Below are 14,974 nucleotides of genomic sequence, written 5' to 3'. Positions count from 1 at the left end.
TATCAGAATCAATCTGGTTTAATACAAGTTGTAAAAGAGAGAGGAGTAAATACTACATGTTACCTCCAGCACAGAAGCAGAGAAAACCTCTCTAACCCGTTTCTCTAAGTGTGTTTTGAGTAAGTTTGAGGGGTGAATGCAGCATATGGGGATGTGTGAAACTTCCTCCTCAGCATGAAGTGTCCCCACTAAGACGCTTCAGAAGGGCGGTCACCTGTGCTAGCAAAGCAGAGGTCCTGGGGTTCCAGCTGAATTAGGAGGAAGAGGTGCTCACGAAGGAAGCAGTGATCCTTTACAGAAGAAGGCCCTTATATTCTAATGTCACAGCACCAATGTTCTGTAAACACCAGCCGAGAAGCTTGTAGGAAGTCACAACATCAGCTGCTACAGAATCACAGTGTCACAGAATACAATAACAATCAGTGTCCTCCAGTCTGGCGTCCACCACTATCAACAGATATGAGAACAATCCATAACATTCACTATCAAGTCTAGTGACCATCAACCCGTATCATGTGTATTACACAAAAGGAAAATATCTATTTTAAGCATTGTATTAATTGCTAACTAGCATTAGCGCAATAACTAAGCCTGACAATGACTTCCAGTCATTGTACTAACGCTAGTTAGCATTGGTTCGCTAAAGTACCTCTATCTTCATACTGGACAAGTTCATCTGACTCTGGGGAAGTAAATAAAGGGCCTCGCTGCCAAACTCCCAAAGTATCCCTTTAAGTGAATATGCTGAATATGAGCTTTGTGCATCTTAAATTACAGTCCCCTGTTTTAGTCATTCGACATACCCACCAAAAGTGTCATGCAAATGACCAAGTATCTCAATGCATTTTCAAATGTAACATTACTACACATTTCAAAGTGTGAAGATGCCCACAATTAACCTGCAATTCCAAATAAACATTGTGGCAATCTCAAATTACAGGCTGGGTTGACTCCCACCTCCCTCCCGGCATTCAACCAAGCATCTCTTCAATTCTTATTACATTAGTTTGCAGTTCAGAACTCACAACAGCCCAAATGAAACATATGGGTGTCAGAGTGACCTTTGTGTTGTCCCGATATCAATGTCCAGGGGAAGTCTGATTTCCCTGCCCGGACAACCTGAGCTTCCACAACCATCCTTTGCTCTCCATTCTGCCTCGTCCGTTTTTACCAAGGCACCAGCAGCATGAGAGAAGTTTAGATTAGATGTCTGCTCCTTGTACAAAGTCTCAGGACACTTGCAGCACTCCTGCAAGAAGGGCAGTTAATAGCTCAGATGCTGTGTCCAGGTTGCTGGGTGCAGGCTCAGGCTAGCAGCTGTGAGGGACAGGGCTGGAGTGGATATCTTCAGCCGGTTAGAGGGGGTGGGGTCTCACACTGATCTGGTCGAATCCATCTGATGCATGGAAGGTACAATCTGGGGTTCTTATCACAATGAAAGACCTGAACACAGTTTAGGACATTGCTGATGCCAAAATCAAAGACTAATTCATCACTGTATGACTAATATTTACCAATATTTCCATGCAAATATTTAACACAAATGTCAAAGAAAATAACAACACTTGTGATGGAGACACGTTTTAAGTTGACATGCAGTACTTACAGTGCCTTGCGAAAGTATTCGGCCCCCTTGAACTTTGCGACCTTTTGCCACATTTCAGGCTTCAAACATAAAGATATAAAACTGTATTTTTTGTGAATAATCAACAACAAGTGGGACACAATCATGAAGTGGAACAACATTTATTGGATATTTCAAACTGTTTTAACAAATCAAAAACTGAAAAATTAGGCGTGCAAAATTATTCAGCCCCTTTACTTTCAGTGCAGCAAACTCTCTCCAGAAGTTCAGTGAGGATCTCTGAATGATCCAATGTTGACCTAAATGACTAATGATGATAAATACAATCCACCTGTGTGTAATCAAGTCTCCGTAAAAATGCACCTGCACTGTGATAGTCTCAGAGGTCCGTTAAAAGCGCAGAGAGCATCATGAAGAACAAGGAACACACCAGGCAGGTCCGAGATACTGTTGTGAAGAAGTTTAAAGCCAGATTTGGATACAAAAAGATTTCCCAAGCTTTAAACATCCCAAGGAGCAGTGTGCAAGTGATAATATTGAAATGGAAGGAGTATCAGACCGCTGCAAATCTACCAAGACCTGGCCGTCCCTCTAAACTTTCAGCTCATACAAGGAGAAGACTGATCAGAGATGCAGCCAAGAGGCCCATGATCACTCTGGATGAACTGCAGAGATCTACAGCTGAGGTGGGAGACTCTGTCCATAGGACAACAATCAGTCGTATATTGCACAAATCTGGCCTTTATGGAAGAGTGGCAAGAAGAAAGCCATTTCTTAAAGATATCCATAAAAAGTGTCGTTTAAAGTTTGCCACAAGCCACCTGGGAGACACACCAAACATGTGGAAGAAGGTGCTCTGGTCAGATGAAACCAAAATTGAACTTTTTGGCAACAATGCAAAACGTTATGTTTGGCGTAAAAGCAACACAGCTCATCACCCTGATCACACCATCCCCACTGTCAAACATGGTGGTGGCAGCATCATGGTTTGGGCCTGCTTTTCTTCAGCAGGGACAGGGAAGATGGTTAAAATTGATGGGAAGATGGATGGAGCCAAATACAGGACCATTCTGGAAGAAAACCTGATGGAGTCTGCAAAAGACCTGAGACTGGGACGGAGATTTGTCTTCCAACAAGACAATGATCCAAAACATAAAGCAAAATCTACAATGGAATGGTTCAAAAATAAACATATCCAGGTGTTAGAATGGCCAAGTCAAAGTCCAGACCTGAATCCAATCGAGAATCTGTGGAAAGAACTGAAAACTGCTGTTCACAAATGCTCTCCATCCAACCTCACTGAGCTCGAGCTGTTTTGCAAGGAGGAATGTGAAAAAGGTCCCAAAGTTCAAGGGGGCCGAATACTTTCGCAAGGCACTGTAATTAGAAGTAGAAAATCCCACAGTGCTGTTACAGCGCCGGACCTCAAAGAGAGACCTGGAAAATACAGCAGAACGAACATAGTGAGATGTGTATAAAACAAAAACAACAAGCCACTTATTTAGAGATATCAACATCACATTATGACATTTAAACATCACCCAATGTCAACTCACCCACCAATGTCAACAGACCCACCAATGTCAACAGACCCACCAATGTCAACACACCCACCAATGTCAACAGATCCACCAATGCCAACAGACCCACCAATGCCAACAGACCCACCAATGTCAACAGACCCACCAATGCCAACAGACCCAACAATGTCAACAGACCCACCAATGTCAACAGACCCACCAATGCCAACAGACCCACCAATGTCAACAGACCCACCAATGTCAACAGACCCACCAATGCCAACAGACCCACCAATGTCAACAGACCCACCAATGTCAACAGACCCACCAATGTCAACAGACCCACCAATGCAGAGGTAAACTTCCAGTTGTCCGGTGTGGTGCTGGTGGTGAGATGCTCTGCTGGCGGGGATGATCAATCCCCACCATAAGGAAGCTGTTTCCATACTCATTATTTTGTGTCAAAACAGAGGTGAGAACCTACGGGGAATTAAAAACGCATTGGTCCTTCTGTGAATATATTAGAAGTTAGGTGCTTAGTGTCTCAAATCTCCTCTGTATCAGGTCATGAAATTGATTTCTCAGAACATTTATCCTTCTCTCCCCTCCGGCAGAGTGTTGTTATGGCAACCAAGCATTCAGCTATGCTGAGCTTGAAAGCCAGAGAACTTACACATGTGAAAACACATTTCTGATATTTAGATACTCAAAATGTTATTTAAGTTCCTTTAAAAGTGAAACATACTTCACTGTGTAGAAAACTAAAAACCTACATGGACCAAAAGGAATGTCGGCCTACTGTATGTCCCCAGCACAATATTCTGTTAGGTCTCTATTAGTCTACTGTATGTCCCTAGCACAATATTATGTTAGGTCTCTATTAGTCTACTGTATGTCCCCAGCACAATATTCTGTTAGGTCTCTATTAGTCTATATCCCCAGCACAATATTATGTTAGCACAATATTCTGTTAGGTCTCTATTAGTCTACTGTATGTCCCCAGCACAATATTATGTTAGGTCTCTATTATATTATGTTAGGTCTCTATTAGTCTACTGTATGTCCCTAGCACAATATTCTGTTAGGTCTCTATTAGTCTACTGTATGTCCCCAGCACAATATTATGTTAGGTCTCTATTAGTCTACTGTATGTCCCCAGCACAATATTCTGTTAGGTCTCTATTAGTCTACTGTATGTCCCCAGCACAATATTCTGTTAGGTCTCTATTAGTCTACTGTATGTCTCCAGCACAATATTATGTTAGGTCTCTATTAGTCTACTGTATGCCCCTAGCACAATATTCTGTTAGGTCTCTATTAGTCTACTGTATGCCCCTAGCACAAATATTATTAGTTATTAGTCTACTGTATGTCCCTCACAATATTATGTCTATTAGTCTACTGTATGTCCCTAGCACAATATTATGTTAGGTCTCTATTAGTCTACTGTATGTCCCTAGCACAATATTATGTTAGGTCTCTATTAGTCTACTGTATGTCCCTAGCACAATATTATGTTAGGTCTCTATTAGTCTACTGTTATGTCCCTAGCACAATATTATGTTAGGTCTCTATTAGTCTACTGTATGTCCCTAGCACAATATTCTGTTAGGTCTCTATTAGTCTAGTATGTATTCTCTATTAGTCTCTATTAGTCTACTGTATGTAGCACAATGTTAGGTCCCTAGCACAATATTATGTTAGGTCTCTATTAGTCTACTGTATGCCCCTAGCACAATATTCTGTTAGGTCTCTATTAGTCTACTGTATGCCCCTAGCACAATATTATGTTAGGTCTCTATTAGTCTACTGTATGTCCCTAGCACAATATTATGTTAGGTCTCTATGTAGCACAATATTCTGTTAGGTCTCTATTAGTCTACTGTATGTCCCTAGCACAATATTCTGTTAGGTCTCTATTAGTCTACTGTATGTCCCTAGCACAATATTCTGTTAGGTCTCTATTAGTCTACTGTATGTCCCTAGCACAATATTATGTTAGGTCTCTATTAGTCTACTGTATGTCCCTAGCACAATATTATGTTAGTCTCTATTAGTCTATTGTATGTCCCTAGCACAATATTATGTTAGGTCTCTATTAGTCTACTGTATGTCCCTAGCACAATATTCTGTTAGGTCTCTATTAGTCTACTGTATGCCCACAATATTCTGTTAGGTCTCTATTAGTCTACTGTATGTCCCTATATTCTGTTAGGTCTCTATTAGTCTACTGTATGTCCCTAGCACAATATTATGTTAGGTCTCTATTAGTCTACTGTATGTCCCCAGCACAATATTCTGTTAGGTCTCTATTAGTCTACTGTATGTCCCTAGCACAATATTCTGTTAGGTCTCTATTAGTCTACTGTATGTCCCTAGCACAATATTCTGTTAGGTCTCTATTAGTCTACTGTATGTCCCTAGCACATTATATCTCTATTAGTCTACTGTATGTCCCTAGCACAATATTATGTTAGGTCTCTATTAGTCTACTGTATGTCCCTAGCACAATATTCTGTTAGGTCTCTATTAGTCTACTGTATGTCCCTAGCACAATATTATGTTAGGTCTCTATTAGTCTACTGTATGTCCCCTAGCACAATATTATGCCCCAGCACAATATTCTGTTAGGTCTCTATTAGTCTACTGTATGTTAGGTCCCTACTGCAGCACAATATTCTGTTAGGTCTCTATTAGTCTACTGTATGTCCCTAGCACAATATTATGTTAGGTCTCTATTAGTCTACTGTATGCCCCCAGCACAATATTATGTTAGGTCTCTATTAGTCTACTGTATGTCCCTAGCACAATATTATGTTAGGTCTCTATTAGTCTACTGTATGCCCCCAGCACAATATTCTGTTTGGTCTCTATTAGTCTACTGTATGTCCCCAGCACAATATTATGTTAGGTCTCTATTAGTCTACTATATGTCCCCAGCACAATATTCTGTTAGGTCTCTATTAGTCTACTGTATGTCCCTAGCACAATATTCTGTTAGGTCTCTATTAGTCTACTGTATGCCCCTAGCACAATATTCTGTTAGGTCTCTATTAGTCTACTGTATGTCCCTAGCACAATATTATGTTAGGTCTCTATTAGTCTACTGTATGTCCCCAGCACAATATTCTGTTAGGTCTCTATTAGTCTACTGTATGTCCCTAGCACAATATTCTGTTAGGTCTCTATTAGTCTACTGTATGCCCCCAGCACAATATTCTGTTAGGTCTCTATTAGTCTACTGTATGTCCCTAGCACAATATTCTGTTAGGTCTCTATTAGTCTACTGTATGCCCCTAGCACAATATTCTGTTAGGTCTCTATTAGTCTACTGTATGCCCCTAGCACAATATTATGTTAGGTCTCTATTAGTCTACTGTATGCCCCTAGCACAATATTATGTTAGGTCTCTATTAGTCTACTGTATGTCCCTAGCACAATATTATGTTAGGTCTCTATTAGTCTACTGTATGTCCCTAGCACAATATTATGTTAGGTCTCTATTAGTCTACTGTATGTCCCTAGCACAATATTCTGTTAGGTCTCTATTAGTCTACCCCAGCACAATGTTATGTCCCCCTAGCACAATATTCTGTTAGGTCTCTATTAGCCTACTGTATGTCCCTAGCACAATATTCTGTTAGGTCTCTATTAGTCCCCCCAGCACAATATTATGTTAGGTCTCTATTAGTCTACTGTATGTCCCTAGCACAATATTCTGTTAGGTCTCTATTAGTCTACTGTATGTCCCTAGCACAATATTATGTTAGGTCTCTATTAGTCTACTGTATGTCCCTAGCACAATATTCTGTTAGGTCTCTATTAGTCCCTACTGTATGTCCCTAGCACAATATTATGTTAGGTCTCTATTAGTCTACTGTATGTCCCCAGCACAATATTATGTTAGGTCTCTATTAGTCTACTGTATGTCTCCAGCACAATATTATGTTAGGTCTCTATTAGCCTACTCAACAAGCATCACAGACAAATATTCATAAGTATAGACAGGTGGGTTGTGACCAACAAAACCGATGGGTGTGCAACTCAATCAAAGGATTATTGACTAATAAGTGAACTACATTTTGTTGCCAAATGTTTACTGAAAACACAAATTAATTCGAACAATATGCACTTGTTGTCCCCATTACAGTGGCATCTTATTATCTATGTAGTGTTCAACAGTACCCACTAGGCTCTGGTCAAAAGTCGTGCACTATATAGGGAATAGGGTGCTATTTGGGACACACACTCCATCTATGACTTGTTTGTAACTGGACATTTTCAACAGCTATGAATATATGTGCCATTTGAAAGCACTTGAGGGCTTGGATGTGTTTGTGAATACAGTTGACATACGCTGAGTGTACAAAGCATTAGGAACATCTTCCTAATATTGATTTGCACCATCCCCTTTTTGCCCTCAGAACAGCCTCAATTCGCTGGGCTTGGACTCTACAAGGTGTGGAAAGAGTTCCACAGGGAAGCTGGCCCATATTGACTCTACAAGGTGTGGAAAGCGTTCCACAGGGAAGCTGGCCCATATTGACTTCAATACTTCCCACAGTTGTGTCAAGTTGGCTGGATGTCCTTTGGGTGGTAGAACATTCTTGATACATACGGGAAACTGTTTAGAATGAAAATCCCAGCAGCGTTGCAGTTCTTGACACAAACGGGTACTCCTGGCACCTATTACCATACCCTGTTCAAAGGCACTTCAATATTGTGTCTTGCTCATTCACCCTCTGAATGCCACACACACACTCCATGTCTCAATTGTCGCAAGGCTTTAAAATCATTCTTTATCCTGTCTCCTCCCCTTCATCTACACTGATTGAAGTGGATTTAACAGGTGCCATCGATAAGGGATCATAGCTTTCACCTGGATTCACCTGGTCAGTCTATGTCATGGAAAGAGCATTTGTTTCTTAATGTTTTGTACACTCAGTGTATCTGTGTTAGTATCATGTCCCACATGGTGTCACCCCAACATAGCATCTGGCACAGCCAGGTCGGTGAATGTAACCTATCATCACATTCAGCCCCTCTCTATCTCTATATCTCTCCCCCTCTCTCTCTCCCTGCCCCTATCTCTCTCTCTCTCTATCTCTATATCTCTCCCCCTCTCTCTCTCCCTGCCCCTATCTCTCTCTCTCTATCTCTATATCTCTCCCCCTCTCTCTCTCCCTGCCCCATCTCTATCTCTCTCTATCTCTCTGTTTCCCTCTCTCTCTATCTCTGTCTCCCCCCTCCCCCCTCTCTATCTCTATATCTCTCCCCCTCTCTCTCTCCCTGCCCCTATCTCTCTCTCTCTCTCTCTCTCTCTCTCTCTCTCTCTCCCCCTCCCCCCCACTCTCTCTCTCTGTCTCCCTCTCTCCCTCCCTGTCTCTCTCTTGCTCTCCCTCTCTCTCTTTCTCTCTCTCTCTCTCTCTCTCTCTCTCTCTCTCTCTCTCTCTCTCTCTCTCTCTCTCTCTCTCTCCCCTCTCTCTCTCTCTGCTCCCCTCTCTCTCTCTCTCTCTGTCTCCCCCTCCCCCTCTCTCTCTCTCTCTGTCTCCCCCTCCCCCCTCTCTCTCTCTCTCTCTGTCTCCCCCCCCCCCCTCTCCCCCTCTCTCTCTATCTCTGTCTCCCCTCCCCCTCTATCTCTATATCTCTCCCCCTCTCTCTCTCCCTGCCCCTATCTCTCTCTCTCTCTCTGTCTCTCCCCCCTCTCTCTCTCTCTGTCTCCCTCTCTCTCCCTCTCTCTCTCTTGTCTCCCTCTCTCTCTCTCTCTCTCTCTCTCCCCCCCTCTCTCTCTGTGTCTCCCTCTCTCCCTCCCTGTCTCTCTCTTGCTCTCCCTCTCTCTTCTCTCTCTCTCTCTCTCCCCCCCCTCTCTCTCTCTCTGTCTCCCCCTCCCCCCTCTCTCTCTCTCCTCTCTGTCTCCCCCTCTCCCCCCCCCTCTCTCTCTCTCTGTCTCCCTCTCCCCCCCTCTCTATCTCTCTCTGTCTCCCTCTCTCCCTCCCTGTCTCTCTCTTGCTCTCCCTCTGTCTCTCTCTCCCCTCTCTCTGATAAACTTTGTAATGAAGATAATTGATGCTTTGTCACTTGGAGCTTCATGATACAGTCCCTGATGATACAGTCCCTGATGATACAGTCCCTGATGATGCAGTCCCTGGTGATGTCCCTGATGATGCAGTCCCTGATGATGCAGTCCCTGGTGATGCAGTCCCTGATGATACAGTCCCTGATGATGCAGTCCCTGATGATGCAGTCCCTGATGATGCAGTCCCTGGTGATGCAGTCCCTGATGATACAGTCCCTGGTGATGCAGTCCCTGATGATGCAGTCCCTGATGATACAGTCCCTGATGATGCAGTCCCTCATGATGCAGTCCCTGATGATGCAGTCCCTGGTGATGCAGTCCCTGGTGATGCAGTCCCTGATGATGCAGTCCCTGATGATACAGTCCCTGATGATACAGTCCCTGATGATACAGTCCCTGATGATGCAGTCCCTGATGTAAAATTTCAATTCATAGGAAATCATTTGGAATAAAAAAATAAAATCTCAGAAACAAAGAATGAGAGAGTGTGTTTGTGGTGTGTTTGAGTGTGTGCACGTGTATTGTAAAAGGTGTGATACAGACTAGTATGCTGTTGGTTGTTACAGCTGTTATCTGAACACAGTCCACTAGATGGCAGCAGACACCTCTTAGTATGAAGGCTTTCAGCTCTGACAACGTCTGCCGTGTCAGACAGACACAACGGCAATGTTCAAGTTGCCCCAAGTCACAGCTCTAGGACCAGTTATCTGTCATTCTGTCCTTTTCCCATGTCATTTTCCATTTAGGGTTAAAACACAAAACACACCCTGGGTCAGTGTATGGGGTGACTTCCAACTTCAAGTTGGAGGCTCTGTAGTTGTCTTTGACAGTAAGTTGTAGTCACCCCAGTCCCATTGATTTATATAAGCTATTTTCTTTTTTTATTGCCATTTTAGTAGCCAACAGCAGTCTGCCCCTCCTGAAGTTCCTCTGCTAACAGTAGATGATTCCTCAGCTTCGTATGGAGCTGAAAATTATACTCATATCACTTCTTCATAATGTACAGAGATGTATCTAATTTAGGGGCAAATCCTAACTTCCACTGAAGTCGAATTTTCACTTGATGGCCCATTGACATCATTGCATGACTAAGTCAAAAATCAACTTAAAAGTTATTATTCACCCCTATGTATCTAGTATCTATTACCACGATCTGGGTTTGTCCAGGCATTACTTATTACTAATGACCTGGGAACAGTTTGTATTATACCATTTGTTACTTCCAGACAGAGGAGCTCATATTAGAGACTGGCGACTTGAGAAAATGATGGTAGAGTTTGTTGACAAAAACAAGGTTAAATTCCTGGCCACCTCAAGACACCCTCGTGTCGACCGCACCTCCTGCAGCTGCACACATAAAAAGATATTTTTACATCTCACTTTTATTACGTCTTATTTTTACGTCTATGGCAGGAAACGCCTACAAAACCGTCGCTGCTCCTCCTCCCCACCGCCCCCTCTGTCTGGGGCAGGAACTACACTGACTGAGATCACATTTTGGACACTATTCAATCCAAATGGGTATCCAGTTTTCTGTGGTAAGACAACAACAACAACAACATTATTCCTAAACTAAGATAATGAGAGTTTGTATGTGGTAGTAAATATAAACTGTTTACTTACAACTTTCAACAGTTGAGTTTCTGTCTGTTCCACATTCTTTAGATGCCGTTGTTTATTGCATAATAAACTAAACTGCATATTGCAATTTAGAGTCTGCTACACAATATGGATGTTGTTTTTGTCTTATTAACCAGGACACCTGGTCTGTGTGTTTGGTTGAACAGTTGGTTGGGGTGTGGTGAGGGACCAGACAGCCCCAGGTTGGGATGGGGAGTGTTGAGGGACCAGACAGCCCCAGGTTGGGATGGGGAGTGTTGAGGGACCAGACAGCCTCTGGTTGGGGTGGGGAGTGTTGAGGGACCAGACAGCCCCTGGTTGGGGTGGGGAGGGTTGAGGGACCAGACAGCCCCTGGTTGGGGTGGGGAGTGTTGAGGGACCAGACAGCCCCTGGTTGGGGTGGGGAGTGTTGAGGGACCAGACAGCCCCAGGTTGGGGTGGGGCGTGTTGAGAGACCAGACAGCCCCTGGTTGGGGAGTGTTGAGGGACCAGACAGCCCTTGGTTGGGGAGTGTTGAGGGACCAGACAACCCCTGTTTGGGGAGTGTTGAGGGACCAGACAGCCCCTGGTTGGGGAGTGTTGAGGGACCAGACAGCCCTTGGTTGGGGAGTGTTGAGGGACCAGACAACCCCTGTTTGGGGAGTGTTGAGGGACCAGACAGCCCCTGGTTGGGGAGTGTTGAGGGACCAGACAACCCCTGGTTGGGGTGGGGAGTGTTGAGGGACCAGACAGCCCCTGGTTGGGGTGGGGAGTGTTGAGGGACCAGACAGCCCCTGGTTGGGGAGTGTTGATGGACCAGACAATCCTTGGTTGGGGAGTGTTGAGGGACCAGACAACCCCTGGTTGGGGAGTGTTGAGGGACCAGACAACCCCTGGTTTGGGAGTGTTGAGGGACCAGACAACCCCTGGTTGGGGAGTGTTGAGGGACCAGACAACCCCTGGTTGGGGAGTGTTGAGGGACCAGACAGCCCCTGGTTGGGGAGTGTTGAGGGACCAGACAACCCCTGGTTTGTGGAGGAGAGTCACCAGGCTTGTGTGTCTTCAGGGGTGGGGAGTGTTGAGGTACCCAGAGACAACCCCTGGTTGGGGAGTGTTGAGGGACCAGACAGCCCCTGGTTGGGGAGTGTTGAGGGACCCAGACAACCCCTGGTTGGGGTGGGGAGTGGTGTGTCTTCCAGAGCAGGGCTGAGGGGGAGTGCCAGACAGGCCCTGGTTGGGGTGGGGAGTGTTGAGGGACCAGACAGCCCCTGGTTGGGGAGTGTTGATGGACCAGACAATCCCTGGTTGGGGAGTGTTGAGGGACCAGACAACCCCTGGTTGGGGAGTGTTGAGGGACCAGACAACCCCTGGTTGGGGAGTGTTGAGGGACCAGACAACCCCTGGTTTGGGAGTGTTGAGGGACCAGACAACCCCTGGTTGGGGAGTGTTGAGGGACCAGACAACCCCGGGGGCAGTGGTGGTTTCTAAGGTTGTGGTCTCATCTGTGGTCCTCCTTTCCTCTCAACCTGTCCTCCTCTTCTCCTTTCCCCCTCCTACTCTGCTCTTCTCCTGCTCTCCTATCCCTTAGTCTCATTTCACCTCCTGTCCTCCTGTCCTCCTCTTCTCCTTCCCCCTCCTCCTCTGCTATTCTCCTGCTCTCCTATCCCTTAGTCTAATTTCTCCTCCTGTCCTCCTCTTCTCCTTTCCCCCTCCTCCTCTGCTCTTCTCCTGCTCTCCTATCCCTTAGTCTCATTTCACCTCCTGTCCTCCTGTCCTCCTCTTCTCCTTCCCCCCTCCTCCTCTGCTCTTCTCCTGCTCTCCTATCCCTTCGTCTCATTTCACCTCCTGTCCTCCCCTCTCCTCTCCTTTCCTCCCATCTACCCTTATCTCCTCCTCACCTCTCCTCCCTTCTCTCCTCTTCTCCTCTTTTCCTCACCTCTCCTCCCTCTTATTTCACCACCTCTCCTCCTTCCCTTCTTTCCTCCTTCCCTCCTGTCCCTCTCATCTCATCCTCTCCTGCCATGGTTCTTGTCTCTGTATTTAGAACTTTGTCCTTCGGGAGGAAAAACAAACCTCTCCTCTGTAGCCGCAGCTGCAACCAACTCCACAGACACACAGCTGTGGATTGTGGTGTACTGTATCCATGTGGTGTGATTCAGGATGGTGTGGAGTGGGAGGCTGCGTCTCGGTCAGCACCGGGCCTCACATCACACACCACCCGACCCCACCCACACTGGACGGACAACCTAAACAGGATATGGCTGCCAGAGGCCACAGCGACAGGACTAATAGATACTGCATCATGTTCTTATTCCTCTCATACGTAACTTTACCATTTGGTTGGCATGGTAGTATTCCACACTGCCTGTCTCTAGCCATAATATAACGTTCTGCTTGGTATAGTGGGTACTGGTGTGGTGGAGCTGGAAAACTTTTCTCCTTGTGTTTTTACCAGAGTGGAGTGAGGAGAGTTTTCCTTCCATCACAGGCTTGTGTGTCTTCACCAGAGCAGAGCAGAGCTGAGAGAGGGAGGCTAGCTTTCCTCCCAGGCTGGTGTGTCTTCACCAGAGCAGGGCTGAGAGAGGGAGGCTAGCTTTCCTCCCAGGCTGGTGTGTCTTCACCAGAGACCAGAGCAGGGCTGAGAGAGGGAGGCTAGCTTTCCTCCCAGGCTGGTGTGTCTTCACCAGAGACCAGAGCAGGGCTGAGAGAGGGAGGCTAGCTTTCCTCCCAGGCTGGTGTGTTTTGACCAGAGACCAGAGCAGGGCTGAGAGAGGGAGGCTAGCTTTCCTCCCAGGCTGGTGTGTTTTGACCAGAGACCAGAGCAGGGCTGAGAGAGGGAGGCTAGCTTTCCTCCCAGGTTGGTGTGTTTTGACCAGAGACCAGAGCAGGGCTGGACAGAGTCAGTCTGCATCCCAAATGCGGGTGTTTATTTTTGTCTTATTTCACACATGTACTATTGTGTATTATATGCATGTGTGAATTAGAACTGTGTTTTTGTATTTCCCATCACCCTCGGAGACACCCTGGATGAGTGGGGTCACGGCCAGGGTCTTCGTGCACTACACCACGGGCACTGGTTTAAAGTAATGCACTATTTAGGGAATAGGGAGATTTGAGATACAACCTCACAGTGAGGCTAGTTTTCCTCCCATCCACTGCCTGTATGGTCTTATATAACCATGACCATGACGGGCACAAGGGGAATCTGGGTAGTTTAGTTGCCCAGGCTGATCCAACAGATGGAGAGGAATATGTTTTTTAAAGGTTAAAAAGATGTTTCAGTCAATGTGCCCTTAGAAAAGCTCATACAGTAAACTATATATCTATTTACTGTAAGAGGAGAAGTCAGATTCCGTTTCATTTGAGTCAATTTAGGAAGTTAACTGAAACTGTACTTCTAATTTTCCTCAATCAAAAGTGAATGAGATGTGTTGTTATAGAGGAGATGTGTTGTTATAGAGAAGATGTGTTGTTATAGAGGAGATGTGTTGTTATAGAGGAGATGTGTTGTTATAGAGGAGATGTGTTGTTATAGAGGAGATGTGTTGTTATAGAGATGTGTTGTTATAGAGGAGATGTGTTGTTATAGAGGAGATGTGTTGTTATAGAGGAGATGTGTTGTTATAGAGGTGAAGGGTTGTTGTAGAGGAGATGTGTTGTTATAGAGGAGATGTGTTGTTATAGAGGTGAAGGGTTGTTATAGAGGAGATGTGTTATTATAGAGGAGATGTGTTGTTATAGAGGAGATGTGTTGTTATAGAGGAGATGTTATTGTGTATAGAGGAGATGATAGAGGAGATGTGTTGTTATAGAGGAGATGTGTTGTTATAGAGGAGATGTGTTGTTATGAAGGGTTGTTTGTATAGAGGAGATGTGTTGTTATGATAGAGGAGATGTGTTGTTATAGAGGAGATGTGTTGTTATAGAGGATATGTGTTGTTATAGAGGTGATGTGTTATAGAGGAGATGTGTTATTATAGAGGAGATGTGCTGTTATAGAGGAGATGTGTTGTTATAGAGGAGATGTGTTGTTATAGAGGAGATGTGTTGTTATAGAGGAGATGTGTTGGTATAGAGGAGATGTGTTGTTATAGAGGAGATGTGTTGTTATAGAGGAGATGTGTTGTTATAGAGGTGAAGGGTTGTTATAGAGGAGATGTGTTGTTATAGAGGAGATGTGTTGTTATAGAGGAG

The sequence above is a fragment of the Oncorhynchus masou genome, chromosome 2 (genome assembly GCF_036934945.1).
Source record: "Oncorhynchus masou masou isolate Uvic2021 chromosome 2, UVic_Omas_1.1, whole genome shotgun sequence".
NCBI classification, from domain to species: Eukaryota; Metazoa; Chordata; class Actinopteri; order Salmoniformes; family Salmonidae; genus Oncorhynchus; species Oncorhynchus masou.
Note: the sequence above shows the minus strand (reverse complement) of the source record.